Here is a 16,833-nt window from a genome sequence, read left to right on the forward strand (position 1 = left end):
TCACATCATTAGGAGAATGGTGTGATGGACAAGACCCAATCCTAAGCATAGCACAAGATCGTATCGTTCGTTTGCTAAGAGCTTTTCTAATGTCAAGTATCATTTCCTTAGACCATGAGATTGTGCAACTCCCGGATACCATAGGAATGCTTTGGGTGTACCAAACGTCACAACGTAACTGGGTGGCTATAAAGGTGCACTACAGGTATCTCCGAAAGTGTCTGTTGGGTTGGGACGAATCGAGACTGGGATTTGTCACTCCGTATGATGGAGAGGTATCTCTGGGCCTACTCGGTAATGCATCATCATAATGAGCTCAATGTGACTAAGTAGTTAGTCACGGGATCATGCATTACGGAACGAGTAAAGTGACTTTCCGGTAACGAGATTGAACGAGGTATTGGGATACCGACGATCGAATCTCGGGCAAGTAACGTACCGATTGACAAAGGGAATCGTATACGGGATTGCTTGAATCCTCGACATTGTGGTTCATCCGATGAGATCATCGTGGAACATGTGGGAGCCAACATGGCTATCCAGATCCTGCTGTTGGTTATTGGCCAGAGAGCTGTCTCGGTCATGTCTGCATGATTCCTGAACCCGTAGGGTCTACACACTTAAGGTTCGGTGACACTAGAGTTGTTATGGGAATTAGTGTGCAGTTACCGAATGTTGTTCGGAGTCATGGAGGAGATCTCGGACGTCATGAGGAGTTCCGGAATGGTCCGGAGGTAAAGATTTATATATGGGAAGTCCTATTTTGGCCACCAGAAAATGTTCAGGATTTTTCGGTATTGTACCGGGAAGGTTCTAGAAGGTTTCGGAGTGGGGCCCACCTGCATGGGGGACCCACATGAACGTGGGTACTAGGGGAAAGGCCCCACACCCCTGGTCAAGGCGCACCAAGGTCCCCCCCTTAGAAGGAATAAGATCATATCCCGAAGGGATAAGATCAAGATCCCTAAAAAGGGGGGATAACAATCGGTGGGGAAGGGAAATGATGGGATTTCTTTCCTCCCACCTTTGCCAACGCCCCAATGGACTTGGAGGGCAAGAAACCAGCCCCCTCCACCCCTATATATAGTGGGTAGGCGCATGGGAGCTGCAACCCTTGCCCCTGGCGCAGCCCTCCCCCTCTCCAACACCACCTCCTCCTCCGTAGTGCTTGGCGAAGCCCTGCCGGAGAAATGCAAGCTCCACCACCACGCCGTCGTGCTACCGGAGCTCTCCCTCAACTTCTCCTCTTTCCTTGCTAGATCATGAAGGAGGAGACGTCCCCGGGCTGTACGTGTGTTGAACGCGGAGGCGCCGTCCGTTCGGCGCTAGATCGGATCTTCCGCGATTTGAATCGCCACGAGTACCACTCCTTCATCCGCGTTCTTGCAACGCTTCCGTACCGCGATCTTCAAGGGTATGAAGATGCACTCCCCTCTCTCTCGTTGCTAGTCACTCCATAGATTGATCTTGGTGATGCGTAGAAAATTTTGAATTTCTGCTACGTTCCCCAACATCTGGAAGAGGTGCGGTGGAAATATTGGATTCTCCCCGAAGTAGTCTTGCATCAACATCTCGTTCCCAAGATGGCGATTCCGAGGAATTCAAAGACGCCCAACGGTTGATCCTCGCTGCCTCTTCCGGTTCTCGTCTTCGTGCTCCCTCACGGCAAGTGTCATCACTAATGTCTGCTGCCTAAAGGCCGCAAGCATCGTCTCAACGTCCGAGTCGTCCGAATCGGATGAATAGGGGAGCAAGAACTGCTCGCACGGGCTCAATTCCATCTACATGGACAAGAATCACATGCCGCGTCAATCAACTAGGCATACCGCTCGACACAAAGCACAAAAACAAACACTAAGACGAGGCATACCGGCGGCTTGCGTGGCGGGTGATCCTGGGCGGTGACGAGGGGCGGGCTCGAGGGCGATCGATCCCCGGCGGCGACAACGACGAGGGGCCACTACTAGGGAAAAGCCTAGCAGTAGCGCGTGAGGCCTATCAGTAGCACGGGCAGGAGCACTACTGGTACGGTGCTACATCTAAAGGTTAGCTGTAGCGTGGGTTAACCCACGGTACTGCTATATCGACTTAGTATTAGCACTTTCTCCAAAGAGCGCTACTGGTAATTACTAGTAGCGCTTCTCCCAGCCCGCGCTACTACTATTATTCCATATTTTACCTCTTTTTTATTTCACGTTGTATTCATACACCTTTATACAAGTTTTCATACAACAACAATTTAGAGATTGTTTTTCATCATAATGATTTATTACATCACTAGGTGAAAGAACCATGGACTAGTTTCAAGTGGATGGACATCCACTTGAAACTAATCCGCGGTTCTTTCACTCAATGATATAATAAATATCATCATCATCATTATCATCATATTATTATTAACAACTTATCATCATAATACATCATTGTCATATAACACCTCCTCATGATTGTCGTTTTCATCAATGAGACATCACATAGCAAGTTGGTCACTAGTCATAATCACAACTACTCCTCATCATCAACTCTAACACATTGTACCACATAATAAACATTGTACCTCATAGGACCTACTACATTCTCTTAGGACCTACTATATTCTCTTAGGTAAAATAACATAAAACAAGATAGCCCCTGACTCTCCATTATGGAGAATGGAGATTATCATGTCTCCAATTCTTGTCTTTCGCACAATGTTGCTTCCAAAAACCTCCTTACGACTGTCCATACATTTTTTCCATTCTTTGATTACCATGTGTTCATCGGTTTTACAAATTCGATATGGACAGGTGAGATTCGTAAGATGACCTGGCTGTATGTTCAAAACATCAAGGCAACCATTCTGATACATCAGATGAGGCACACAATCCTTCGGGATTTTCTGTTGAAAAACATAGTAATAACTTCATAGTTAGCAATGTAGTTCAGTTTTAGAAGTATGCAAAAGATGCACGGATTAGTAAAAAATCTTACCATGGCATATCCATGGATGTTACCGTGGTTCAACACGTGCACTAGTGGCACATACTGACCATAATGTGGAGGAGTTTGATAATAGATATTGTAATTCTCAAGTTCAGTACAAAATGCGATCAGATGATTTTTCTCCCGATAAGTTAATTCGGAGCCATCTGTGTAGTAGGTTCTGTCTACCATCTTCCGCACATTGTTTGAAGAATGAAAATAAGCTGTCAATGGAAATAAGCTATCAACTATTTTGAAATAAACAATATAAATTAGTCAATGACTATGTTTGAGAAACTCACATAGCGGTAGAATTGGAAGCGTATCAACAAGGACCCAAATGTCCATATTGTCTTCTCGATGTCAGGATCACCAAGATCCATGGTGACAAGCATATCCTCATAAAAACCATACATCTTGCAAAGTGCTTCCCAATTTGTGCATCCAAAATGGGTTATGCTCTGAGAATTGTACAGATTTACTTCAAAATCCGTACCATGATGGGTCCTTAGGTGAATTTTCTTTGTTTCGAAACATTGATGGTCTTTAAAAACCATCCTCTCCAAGACATAGCGTCTTGCATGGCATGAGATAAACTAGTCGAATTGTAAAAGATGAAAATTACACGTTGAAATAGTTGAAGTCGTGCTTAATATTGAAAAAAACACTTGTCGTCGTTGCGTACCGTTTCAACATCGAAGGTCTCCTGTAGCTAATGCTGAAGCAGCGATCTTCGTCCAGGTGAGGTCTATCGCACAGACCTCGATCGTCGTTGCACCAGTCGCATTCCCCTGGGAGACTTTCGTCGTCCGAGTACGACATTTCCTATGTTCATAATTCAAAGATTAAACTTGTACAATTAAATATATTTACTACAAAAACTGAATTAGATCATTATTATTCATCACGGGTTGACTATCGGTTTGCCGAGTCTTTTCTTGAAAACTCTCAGCTCACGTGGTGTATACATTCGACCGTTGGTGATGATCGCTCCTCCTTTCGTCCCCGAGTGCATTACACCAAAATTTCTAGCACACGGGAACGAAGGAGAAGTGATACGTCTCCAACATATCTATAATTTATGAAGTATTCATGCCATTTTTACAATAGTTTTATATGATTTTGGTGTGATTTGATTAGAACTAACCCAGACTGACACTGTTTTCAGCAGAACTATCGTGGTGTTGTTTTTGTGCAGAAATAAAATTCTCGGAATGCGATGAAAATCAACGGAGAATTTTCTGGAAAATATAAAAAATACTGGAACGAAGATTTACCGGAGGGGAGGCCAGTGGGCCCCATGAGGGTGGAGGGCGCGCCCCTGTGCCTCGTGGACTTCCCGTGGAGCCCCCTGACTTGTTCTCGACGCCAACCTCTCCTATAAATATCCAAACCTCCAGAAAATAACCTAGATCGGAAGTTCCACCGCCGCAAGCCTTTGTAGCCACGAGAAATCAATCTAGGCCCTCTCTGGCACCCTACCGGAGGGATCCATCATAACTGGAGGCCATGGAGGAGGATCCCGGAGGGGCCATCATCGCCATGAAGACCAAGGACCAGAGGGAGAACCTCTCCTCATCTAGGGGGGAGCCCATGGAGGAGGAAGCACAAGAGGGAGAACCTCTCCTCCTCTCTCTCGGTGGCACCGGAGTGCCATCGGGAGGGGAATCATCACCGCGGTGATCGTCTTCATCAACATCACTGTCATCATCACCATCCTCATCTCTTTTACTTGGTCCACTCTCCCGCACCCCGCTGTAATCCCTACTTGAACATGGTGCTTTATGCCACATATTATGATCCAATGGTGTGTTGTCTTCCTATGATGTTTTGAGTAGATATCCTTTGTCTTTGGGTTGATTGATGATCTAGATTGGTATGAGTTGTATGTTTTATTTTGGTGTGGTCCTATTGTGCCCTCCATATCGCGCAAGCATGAGGGATTCGCGCTGTAGGGTGTTGCAATACGTTCATGATTCGGTTATAGTGGGTTGCTTGAGTGACAGAAGCATAAACCCGAGTAAGGGGGTTGTTGCGTATGGTATAAAGGGGACCTGATGCTTTAATGCTATGGTTGGGTTTTACCTTAATGATAGTTAGTAGTTGCGGATGCTTGCTAGAGTTCCAATCATATGTGCATATGATCCAAAAAGAGAAAGTATGTTAGCTTATGCCTCTCCCTCATATGAAATTGCAATAGTGATTGCCGGTCTTGTTAACAATTGCCTAGGATAATTCCGCACACCGACCCATCATTATTCCACACTCGCTATTTATAATATTTAGTAATATATTCTAACTTTATGATAACAGCACCTAATTTTATGTTTTAGCTCTCCGATATCATGCAAAGTTATCCTCTTCATACCCACAACGTAGTTTTATTTCTCGTTTCTAGTTGCAAGCAAACGTTCAGTGTAAGTAGAGTCGTATCAGTGGCAGATAGGACTTGGGAGAATATTGATCTTACCTTTAGCTCCTTGTGGGTTCGACACTCCATACTTATCACTTCCACCATTGGGAATTGCTATGATGATTCCCTGCACTTGGGGATTATCAAGCTCTTTTTCGGCGCCGTTGCCGGGGAGCAATAGCGTGGGGCTGATATTCTCGTGTGTGCTTGTTTGCTTTCTTCACTAAGTAGATTTTGTTTTTCCTTTTTGTTTCTGTTTCGTTGTGGGTGAAACATACAAAAAAATTTAAAAGAATGAAAATACAAAAAAATTACTAGCTTATCTTGCCTAAAAAGTTTTTCAATAAGAGAAGTTATTGGAAGGTTATGCATTGGAGAAGTGAGGGTCGACCTTGAACACTTGTGTTCATGCTCATGGAAACAATGTAAAAAATTTCATGGAAGTTTCTATGAAAATAATTATCCCCTTGTATATATCCATTGTGTATAAAAATAATGTCCCAAGCTTGGTTTTATGATCATTAGATTGCTTGTTTACTCTGTGCAGTACAAAAACAGAAACTTTGGCTGTAGCGCGTGAATTTACATTTTTTAGTGGAAAATCAAATGGGTCTGAAACTTTTTGCACATTACTTATGTTCAAATTGTTTAAATTTTCATATGTTTTTAGAATTTGTTGGAGTTACATAAGTTTACTAAACTTCCAGATTACTACAGACTGTCCTGTTTTTGATAGATTCTGTTTTCTATGTGTTGTTCGCTTATTTTGATGAATCTATGGGTAGTATCAGGGGGTATGAACCATGGTGATGTTGGAATGCAGTATATAAAGTGATAATATGAAATTGGAATGAGTTTGCAACAGTACCTAAAGGTAGTGATTTGCTTTATTATACTAACGGATCTCACAAAGTTTTTGTCAAAGTTTTGTGTGGATGAAGTGTTTGAAGATAGAGGAGCTATTAATATGAGAATAATAAAGAGAGGCAAGAGTTCAAGATTGGGGATACCCAAGTAAATATTTCAAGGATACTCAAGCATCTAAGCTTGGGGATGCCCCGGTTGGCGTCCCATCTTTCTTGTTCAATAATTATCGGTATACCTCGGTTTTTGTTTTGTTCGCATGATTTGTGTCCTTTGTGTTTTTGTTTTTCCTTTAAGAACCATGCTAGTATGAGATATCCCTTCATCGATTTATAGAATGATTCGTGTGCTTCACTTATATCTTTTGAGTATGACCTTATAGAATGTGCTTCACTTAAATCTTTTGAGTATGGTTTTATAGAATGCTTCATGTGCTTCACTTATATATTTTGATCTTGGATATTGGTTAGTCTATATTAATTGTAGAATGCTCCATGAACTTCACTTATATCTTTTGGAGTATGAATAATACTATAATATAAAGTGGGGTTGGAAGAGTGTCAACTTTAGAAATTAGTGATCCCACTATTTTTTAGGGTGTTGAATCTTAGTGTGATATTTATGAAAGTGGATTGGGAAGAGTGTCAACTTTAGTTAGTAATGATTTCACTATTTAGGAAGAGGTTCCAATTGATTATGAGAACAAAGTTGCTATCTATGATGATTTGATGACATGTATGCTATAAAGAATAATGTTAACCATGAAACTTGTCATCATGATTTCAAGTTTCAATTGGATTATGCCTCACATGACAGTTATTTTGTTGAGTTTGCTCCCACTATTCCGAATGAGAAGAATTTTGCTTATGTGGAGAGTAGTAAAAATTTCTATGCTTGTAGATCATGAAAAGAATGCTTTATATGATGGTTATATTGTTGAACACATTCATGATGCTACTGAAAATTATTATGAGGGAGGAATACATGCTTGTAGGAGTTGCAATAATATCAAGTTTTCTCTCTATGTGCTTAAAGTTTTGAAGTTATACTTGTTTTGCCTTCCTATGCTAGTTGATTCTTGTTACTATAAATTATGTTCTCACAAAATCCCTAGGCATAGGAAGTGGGTTATATTTAAATGTGCTAGTCATATTCTTCAAGGTGCTCTCTTTATGTTTCAATTCTTATCTATTATGTGAGCATCATTGAAATCATCATGCCTAGCTAAAATGCATTAAAGAAAAGCGCTTGTTGGGAGACAACCCAATTTTTACCCTTACTTTTTGTGTGTGCTTACATGATTAATATACTGTATTAATCATGTTTTATAGATTTTGTTTCAATGAAGTGCCAAGTAAGACCTTTGGGAAGACTTGGGTGAAAGTTAATGTGATCTTGCTGTAAAAAACAGAAACTTTGCGCTCACGAGATTAGATGTAATTTTTTACAGAAGAGTTATTTTGAGTTGATTAGTTTTGCATAAGATTAATAAACAAATTCCTCACGTCCACCAATTTATTTCATAATTTTTGGAGTAGCAGAATTATGGTTTCTGTTCAGATCATTACAGACTATTCTGTTTCTGACAGATTCTGTTTTCATTGCATGTTTGCTTGTTTTCTAGTTTCTATGGCTTATATTTCTCATTATAAATTGTAGAAATGATATGGTATAGTAGGCACTGTGCGAGAACAATTACGAACCTTGTATTTGACAGTACCAAAGTGAATGGTTTACTCTTTATCATACTAACCTATCTCACGAAGTTCCGTTAAGTTTTGTGTGATTGAAGTTTTCAAGCTTTGGGTGAGACAGAGATATGAGGAGAATAAGGAGTGGAAAGAACCTAAGCTTGGGGATGCCCAAGGCACCCCAAGGTAATATTCAAGGAAGACACAAGCGCCTAAGCTTGGGGATGCCCCGGAAGGCACCCCCTCTTTCGTCTTTAAAACTATCGGTATACCTTACTCGGAGCTATATTTTAATTCGTCACATGATATGTGTTTTGCTTGGAGCATATTTTCAATTTTACTTTCTGTTTGAATAAAATCATTGGATCTGAAATATTGAATGAAAAAGAATCCTCCCATAGCTAGTTAATTATTTGACTACTCAGTGTTCTTCACTTATATCTTCTTGGAGTAGTCTGTCATTTACTCACGTGCTTCACATATATCCTATTGGTAAATGGTTGAATGAATTGAATATAATAAATCTGAATTTATATATGTTTCATATGCTTATGCCATGGGGAGTAATGACTTCACACGTAATAAGTATAGGTGGTAAATTTACTGAAAGTTAGCAAACACAGAATTGATCACTTGAACCATTCATGAAAGAATATTAAAAGGAAGAGCGATTTCACATATAAATACAATATCTTGGACATCTTTTGTAATTGTGAGCACTCATTAAAATATGACATTCTAAAAAGTTGATGTTGGACAAGGAAGACAACTTAATGTGTTATGTTTTCCTATATCCAAAACGTTATATTGTCTTGGATCATCCAACATGTTGAGCTTTCCTTTCCCTCTCATGCTAGCCAAATTCTTTGCACTAAGTAGAAATACTACTTGTGCTTCCAAACATCCCTTAAACTAGTTTTGCCATGGGAGTCCACCATACCTACCTATGGATTGAGTAAGATTCTTCAAGTAAGTTGTCATCGGTGCATGCAATAAAAATTGCTCTCTAAATATGTATGATATATTAGTGCGGAGAAAATGAGCTTTTATACGAACTTGTGATAGGGAAGAAATAAAAGCGACGGACTGTATAATAAAGGTCTTTATCACAAGCGGCAATATAAAGTGACATTCTTTTGCATTAAGATTGTGTGCAACCAACCATAAAAGCGCATGGCGACCTCTGCTTCCCTCTGCGAAGGACCTATCTTTTACTTTTATTTTCTACCCTTATACAAGAGTCATGGTGATCATCACCTTTCCTTTTTACACTTTTTTCTTTGGCAAGCACTTTGTGGTGGAGCGATCCGGATATATATATCCACTTGGATGTAGGTTTTCATAAATTATTATTGTTGACATTACCCTTGAGGTAAACGGTTGGGAGGCGAAACTATAAACCCCTATCTTTCTCTGTGTCCAATTAAAACTTTGAACACATAATATCACATGAGTGTTAGCAATTGTGAAAGATTAAATGATAGTTGAGTATGTGGAGTTTGCTGAATCAAAGCTCTTACATAGAACCTTCCTGAAAATAAGATGAATTGCAATTGTTTGATGACTAAGAGCACGGTTTGTTAGTTTTGAAGAAATTTTATGATCTATACTTTAACATGTGAATAGCTTGTTACTTGATCATGAGAAGTTTCATGAGTTGAGCTATTGTTATGATATATAATGATGCTAGAAAAAGTGATTGGAACTATCATTAATCAAACTTATGCACTTGCTAGCATTCACACTGCGTAAATTATTTCTTCTATCATTTACCTACTCGAGGACGAGCAGGAATTAAGCTTGGGGATGGTGATACGTCTCCAACGTATCTATAATTTATGAAGTATTCATGCCATGTTTACAATAGTTTTATATGATTTTGGTATGATTTGATTAGAACTAACCCAGACTGACGCTGTTTTCAGCAGAACTACCATGATGTTGTTTTTGTGCAGAAATAAAAGTTCTTGGAATGCGATGAAAATCAATAGAGAATTTTTCTGGAAAATATAAAAAATACTGGAATGAAGAGTTACCGGAGGGGTGGCCCGTGGGCCCCACAAGGACGGAGGGCACGCCCCTGTGCCTCGTGGACTTCCCGTGGAGCCCCCTGACTTGTTCTCGACGCCAACCTCTCCTATAAATATCCAAACCTCCAGAAAATAACCTAGATCGGAAGTTCCGCCGCCGCAAGCCTCTGTAGCCACGAGAAATCAATCTAGGCCCTCTCTGGCACCCTACCGGAGGGGGCCATCATCACCGGAGGCCATGGAGGAGGATCCCGGAGGGGCCATCATCGCCATGAAGGCCAAGGATCAGAGGGAGAACCTCTCCCCATCTAGGGGGGAGCCCATGGAGGAGGAAGCACAAGAGGGAGAACCTCTCCTCCTCTCTCTTGGTGGCGCCGGAGTGCCATCAGGAGGGGAATCATCGCCGCGGTGATCGTCTTCATCAACATCACCATCATCATCTCTTTTACTCGGTCCACTCTCCCGCACCCCGCTGTAATCCCTACTTGAACATGGTGCTTTATGCCACATATTATGATCCAATGGTGTGTTGTCTTCCTATGATGTTTTGAGTAGATATCCTTTGTCTTTGGGTTGATTGATGATCTAGATTGGTATGAGTTGTATGTTTTATTTTGGTGTGGTCCTATTGTGCCCTCCGTGTCGCGCAAGCGTGAGGGATTAGCGCTGTAGGGTGTTGCAATACGTTCATGATTCGGTTATAGTGGGTTGCTTGAGTGACAGAAGCATAAACCCGAGTAAGGGGGTTGTTGCGTATGGTATAAAGGGGACTTGATGCTTTAATGCTATGGTTGGGTTTTACCTTAATGATCTTTAGTAGTTGCGGATGCTTGCTAGAGTTCCAATCATAAGTGCATATGATACAAGAAGAGAAAGTATGTTAGCTTATGCCTCTCCCTCATATGAAATTGCAATAGTGATTGTCGGTCTTGTTAACAATTGCCTAGGATAATTCCGCACACCGACCCATCAATATTCCACACTCGCTATTTATAATATTTAGTAATATATTCTAAATCTATGATAACAACTACTAATTTTATGTTTTAGCTCTCCGATATCATGAAAAGTTATCCTCTTCATACCACAACGTAGTTTTATTTCTCATTTCTAGTTGGAAGCAAACGTTCGGTGTACGTAGAGTCGTATCAGTGGCAGATAGGACTTGAGAGAATATTGATCTTACCTTTAGCTCCTTGTGGGTTCGACACTCCATACTTATCACTTCCACCATTGGGAATTGCTACGATGATTCCCTGCACTTGGGGATTATCAAGAAGCGACCCCCACGACAACAGTCGGGATTCTTCGTCCTCTCATACATGGTGGAGACTCTTCCTCACTGTTTCCTCTCTGACATTTGCGACCGTCGGTGATGGTCGTTAATCCTCCTTCCCCTAGTGCATAACAAAGGTCTAGCATAAGGAGAAGAAGGAGAAATGACCCCCATGACAACATTCAAGATTTTTCGTCCTCTCATATATGGTGGAGCCTCGACAGATTTAAAGTCAACCCAAAAAATCATTTAATTATCTTTCTAGAAAATCTAGGCCACTTGATATTTCCTACATATTCTAGCACAAGTCATGCCAAAATTCACGTAAAAATCCGGCATGACCTTTGCTAAAAAAGGACATATCGAGCGCCTAAAATTTGCCAGAACGGAAATTAATCAACACTCCGGCAAAACATAGGCCACTCGGAGGTGTAACCTGCAAACATGACCGGCCACTTGGGCAAGCACATATCCTATTTGAGCAACACAAGATATACATGTTTTTATCTACATCATATGAGCATTCAAACTTGATGGTCACTTCATTTCAATGGTTGAAAATATGAGCAAAAACATTTCAAAATATCTAATAGGACTCATATTGACATGGGGATTTGGCTGGTCTCACCTCGATCGAGGTCGAAGGGGGTCGGTGATGGGGACGATGGCGGGGATGATGGAGGGGCTCTTAGATTTCTGCAAAAACAAAAACCCTATAAGCTATCAACTAATCAAATGCATACGCCTTGCATAGTGGGGGTCCAATTTGAGCATTCAAAATAGGAGTACTTCTCCAATTTGAGCATTCAATAAGCAAAACCAAATCGTAAAATAAATAAGCATTCAAATTAGCATGCATTCAATAAGCAAAAGTAAATCATCTCTTGCATCCGTACATCGTCGAATATTATCACTAAAGCATCCTGAATAGTATCATACATATAACATCACTAATACAACTAAAACCTAGCGAACGACGGGTACCGATGATGTCTACTACGCAACCTTCTTCTTGTAGATGTTGTTGGGCCTCCAAGTGCAGTGGTTTGTAGGACAGTAGCAAATTTCCCTCAAGTGGATGACCTAAGGTTTATCAATCTGTGGGAGGCGTAGGATGAAGATGGTTGATAACCCACAAGTGTAGGCCACTTGATAAGTAAGAGTGTCGAACCCAATGAGGAGCTAAAGGAATAATAAATATTCCCTCAAGTTCTATCGACCACCAATACAACTCTATGCACACTTGACATTCGCTTTACCTAGAACAAGTATGAAACTAGAAGTACTTTGTAGGTGTTGTTGGATAGGTTTGCAAGATAATAAATAGCACATAAATAAAAGCTAGGGGCTGTTTAGATAAAGAAGTAATAAAGTAAATATAGCGAGTGTGAAAAAGTGGTGATAGGAGTTGTAGAATTATCCCTAAGCAATTGACTATGTTACTAGACCGGTAATCACTATTGCAATTCTATTGGAGGGAGAGGCATAAGCTAACATACTTTCTCTACTTGGATCATATGCACTTATGATTGTAACTCTAGCAAGCATCCGCAACTACTAAAGATTCATTAAGGTAAAACCCAACCATAGCATTAAAGCATCAAGTCCCCTTTTATCCCATACGTAAACAACCTACTTACTCGGGTCTGTGCTTCTGTCACTCACGCCACCCATCATAAGCAAATCATAAACATATTGCAAACCCTACAGCGGGGATCCCTCATGCTTGCGCGACATGGAGGGCACAAGAGGACAACACCAATAATAAAACATGCAACTCAAACCAATCATAGCAATCCATCAATCACCGATAGGACAACGAAAATCTACTCAGACATCATTGGATGGCAACATATCATTGGATAAAAATATGAAGCATAAAGCACCATGTTCAAGTAGAGGGTACAGCAGGATGCGGAAGGGTGGACCGCTGGATATAGAAGGGGGAAGGTGATGGAGATGTTGGTGAAGATGATGACGGTGTTGGTGAAGATCGCAGTGATGATGATGGCCCCCGGCAGCGCTCCGGCGCCACCGGAAGCAAGGGGGAGAGAGGCCCTCTTCTTCTTCTTCCTTGACCTCCTCCCTACATGGGAGAATGGTTTCCCGTCTGGTCCTTGGCTCCCATGGCTTGGGAGGGGCGAGAGCCCCTCCGAGATTGGATCTATCTCTCTGTTTCTGCGTTCCCAGATTCTACCCCTTCACCGTTTTTTTAATATCCGGAGATCCGTAACTCCGATTGGGGTGAATCTTTCGCCCAGATTTTTCTCATAAAATTAGCTTTCTTGCGGCAAAAGAAGGGCATCAACCGCCTTACGGGTGGCCCACAAGAGGCCAGGGCGCGCCTACCTCCCTGGGCGCGCCCCCTATCTCGTGGCCACCTCGGACACCGTTTCGCGTTGATTCTTCCTCCGGAAAATCCAAAATATTCCAAAATAGTTCGCCGTCCATTTTTATCCCGTTTGGATTCCGTTTGATATTGGTTTCCCGCGAAACATAAAACATGCAACATACAGGAACTAGCACTGGGCACTGGATCAATATGTTAGTCCCAAAAATAGTATAAAAAGTTGCCAAAAGTATATGAAAGTTGAAGAATATTGGCATGGAACAATAAAAAATTATAGATACGACGGAGATGTATCAATGGTCTCTCTCAAACAACCCTGAAACCAAATAACAAAGAGTCTCTTGTGTCCCCAACACACGCAATACAATGGTAAATTGTATAGGCTCACTAGTTAGGCAAAGAGATGGTGATACAAGTGCAATATGGATGATATATATATAGGTTTTTGTAATCTGAAAATATAAAAACAGCAAGGTAACTAATGATAAAAGTGAGCGTAAACGGTATTGCAATTCTTGGAAACATGGCATAGGGTTCATACTTTCACTAGTGCAAGTTCTCTCAACAATAATAACAAAATTGGATCATATAACTATCCCTCAACATGCAACAAAGAGTCACTCCAAAGTCACTAATAGCTGAAAACAAACAAGAGATTATTGTATGGTACGAAACCACCTCAAAGTTATCCTTTCTGATCGATCTATTCAAGAGTCCATAGTAAAATAACACGAAGCTATTCTTTCCATTCGATCTATCATAGAGTTCGTACTAGAATAACACCTTAAGACACAAATCAACCAAAACCCTAATGTAACCTAGATACTCCAATGTCACCTCAAGTATCCGCGGGTATGATTATACGATACGCATCACACAATCTCAGATTCATCTATTCAACCAACACATAGAACTTCAAAGAGTGCCCCAAAATTTCTACTGGAGAGGCAATACTTAAACGTGTGCCAACCCCTATGCATAAGTTCACAAGGTCACTAAACCCGCAAGTTGATCACCAAAACATACATCAAGTGGATCACGTGAATATCCCATTGTCACCATAGATAAGCACATGCAAGACATACATCAAGTGTTCTCAAATCCTTAAAGAATCAATCCGATAAGATAAATTCAAAGGGAAAACTCAATCCATTACAAGAGAGTAGAGGGGGAGAAAAATCATAAGATCCAACTATAATAGCAAAGCTCGCGATACATCAAGATCGTGCCAAATCAAGAACATGAGAGAGAGAGAGATCAAACACATAGCTACTGGTACATACCCTCAGCCCCGAGGGTGTACTACTCCCTCCTTGTCATTGAGAGCGCCGGGATGATGAAGATGGCCACCGATGAGGGATCCCCCCTCCGGCAGGGTGCCAGAACAGGGTCCCGATTGGTTTTTGACAGATTCTGTTTTCTATGTGTTGTTTGCTTATTTTGATGAATCTATGAGTAGTATCGGAGGGTATGAACCATAGAGAAGTTGGAATACAGTAGATATCACACCAATATGAATTTAGAATGAGTTCACAACAGTACCTAAGTGGTGATTTATTCTCTTATACTAACAGAGCTTACGAGTTTTGTGTTGAGTTTTGTTGAAGTTTTCAAGTTTTGGGTAAAGATTTGATGGACTATGGAATAAGGATTGGCAAGAGCCTAAGCTTGGGGATTCCCAAGGCACCCCAAGGTAATATTCAAGAGAAACCAAGAGCCTAAGCTTGGGGATGCCCGGGATGGCATCCCCTCTTTCGTCTTCATTCATCGGTAACTTTACTTGGAGCTATATTTTTATTCACCACATGATATGTGTTTTGCTTGGAGCGTCATTTTGTTTTGATAGTATTTGCTTGCTGTTATTTAGAATAATGTTTTGCGTCTTTATTTTCAATAAAAATGTCAAGGATAGCCTTTACCATGCTTATTTTGCAAGTATACATGTTGCTGTTTCAAAACAGAAAGCTTACCGCTGTTGCAAAAATTCCCTAGAAATGTCAGAGAATGATATAATGTTGAAACTTTTTGCATACTGAGCTCTGATAAATCTTCTACAGTGTAGTATTTTTCTCATAATTTTTGGAGTTAGGGAAGTATGATGAATCTTGCATTCTTTACAGACTATACTGTTTTGGCAGATTGCTGTTATGTTTGCATTGTTCGCATGTTTGCTTGTTTAATGATTCTTTTTGAGGATAGGAGTATTAAATATGCAGAGACATTTAGTATGCAATGTTGAATAATAATTTTAGTAATTTGTTACAGTAGAAAATAATAAGGTTTTTGCATTGGTTTATACTAACTTATCTCACGAGTTCTTGTTGAGTTTGTTGTGGATGAAGCTTTCGAGATTTAGCAAACCGAGATATAAAAGGAATTAAGGAGACACAAAAGCTCAAGATTGGGGATGCCCAAGGCACCCCAAGATATTGCTGGAATTTCGTCTATTTTGGCCTGGCCCAATAGCAGTTTCAGAAATTCCTAATAAATTCTAGAGGCCCACGCAACCCATTAGTGCAAGGCGAGAGGTGGGACTAAAGTTTAGTCCGACATTGCTAGTTTAGAGGGAGTTGGACCTCTTTATAAGGGAGGCTCTTTCCCCACTTGTATGAGCATGAGAACAAGAGGGACATCCACGCGTGCTTCGCCTCCGCCGCCCGCCTTTCCACGCCACGCCTCGTCACGACGCGCCGCGGGTTGCGGGAACGAGCCGATGTCTAAATTTTTGCCATGCACTACAGGTATCCGAAAGGTCACTCAGAAGCTGAAACATTTTTTTCTGTAGCGGAAACTGAATCCGAATGGCGTGCCTCTTCGGCTGCTGCCTGTTCGTTTCGTCTCCCGCGTTCCCTTCAGCTCCCGGCGCAGTCTCTCGCCTCCTTCTCTTGCGCCTATAAAAGAGAGGTCGCTCCTCTCGGAGAGACGCACCGGAACTACTTCCTCCTCTCGCCACCGGTTCCTGAGCACTGCGCTGCTGCTACGATCTTCCCCATCCAGGCTTGCGGCGTGCACTGCAGGTCGGGACAGTAGGCCTCCGAAACCGCACCTCTTTGAGTCCTGTACAGGAGAAGGGTGATAAGGTTTTTGGGGAGCGCTCTGCGCGACTACTGACTCCTTCGTCACGGACGCCTCGGACTCCGACGACTACTTCCCCAACGACGACTACTTCCCCGACGTCGACAACCTCCTTGACGACATGGAGGAGACCGACCCCAAGTCCAGTGCACCGGCTGCTGTCTCATACGTGT

This window comes from Triticum aestivum, chromosome 7A, assembly GCF_018294505.1.
Source record: "Triticum aestivum cultivar Chinese Spring chromosome 7A, IWGSC CS RefSeq v2.1, whole genome shotgun sequence".
Classification (NCBI taxonomy): Eukaryota; Viridiplantae; Streptophyta; class Magnoliopsida; order Poales; family Poaceae; genus Triticum; species Triticum aestivum.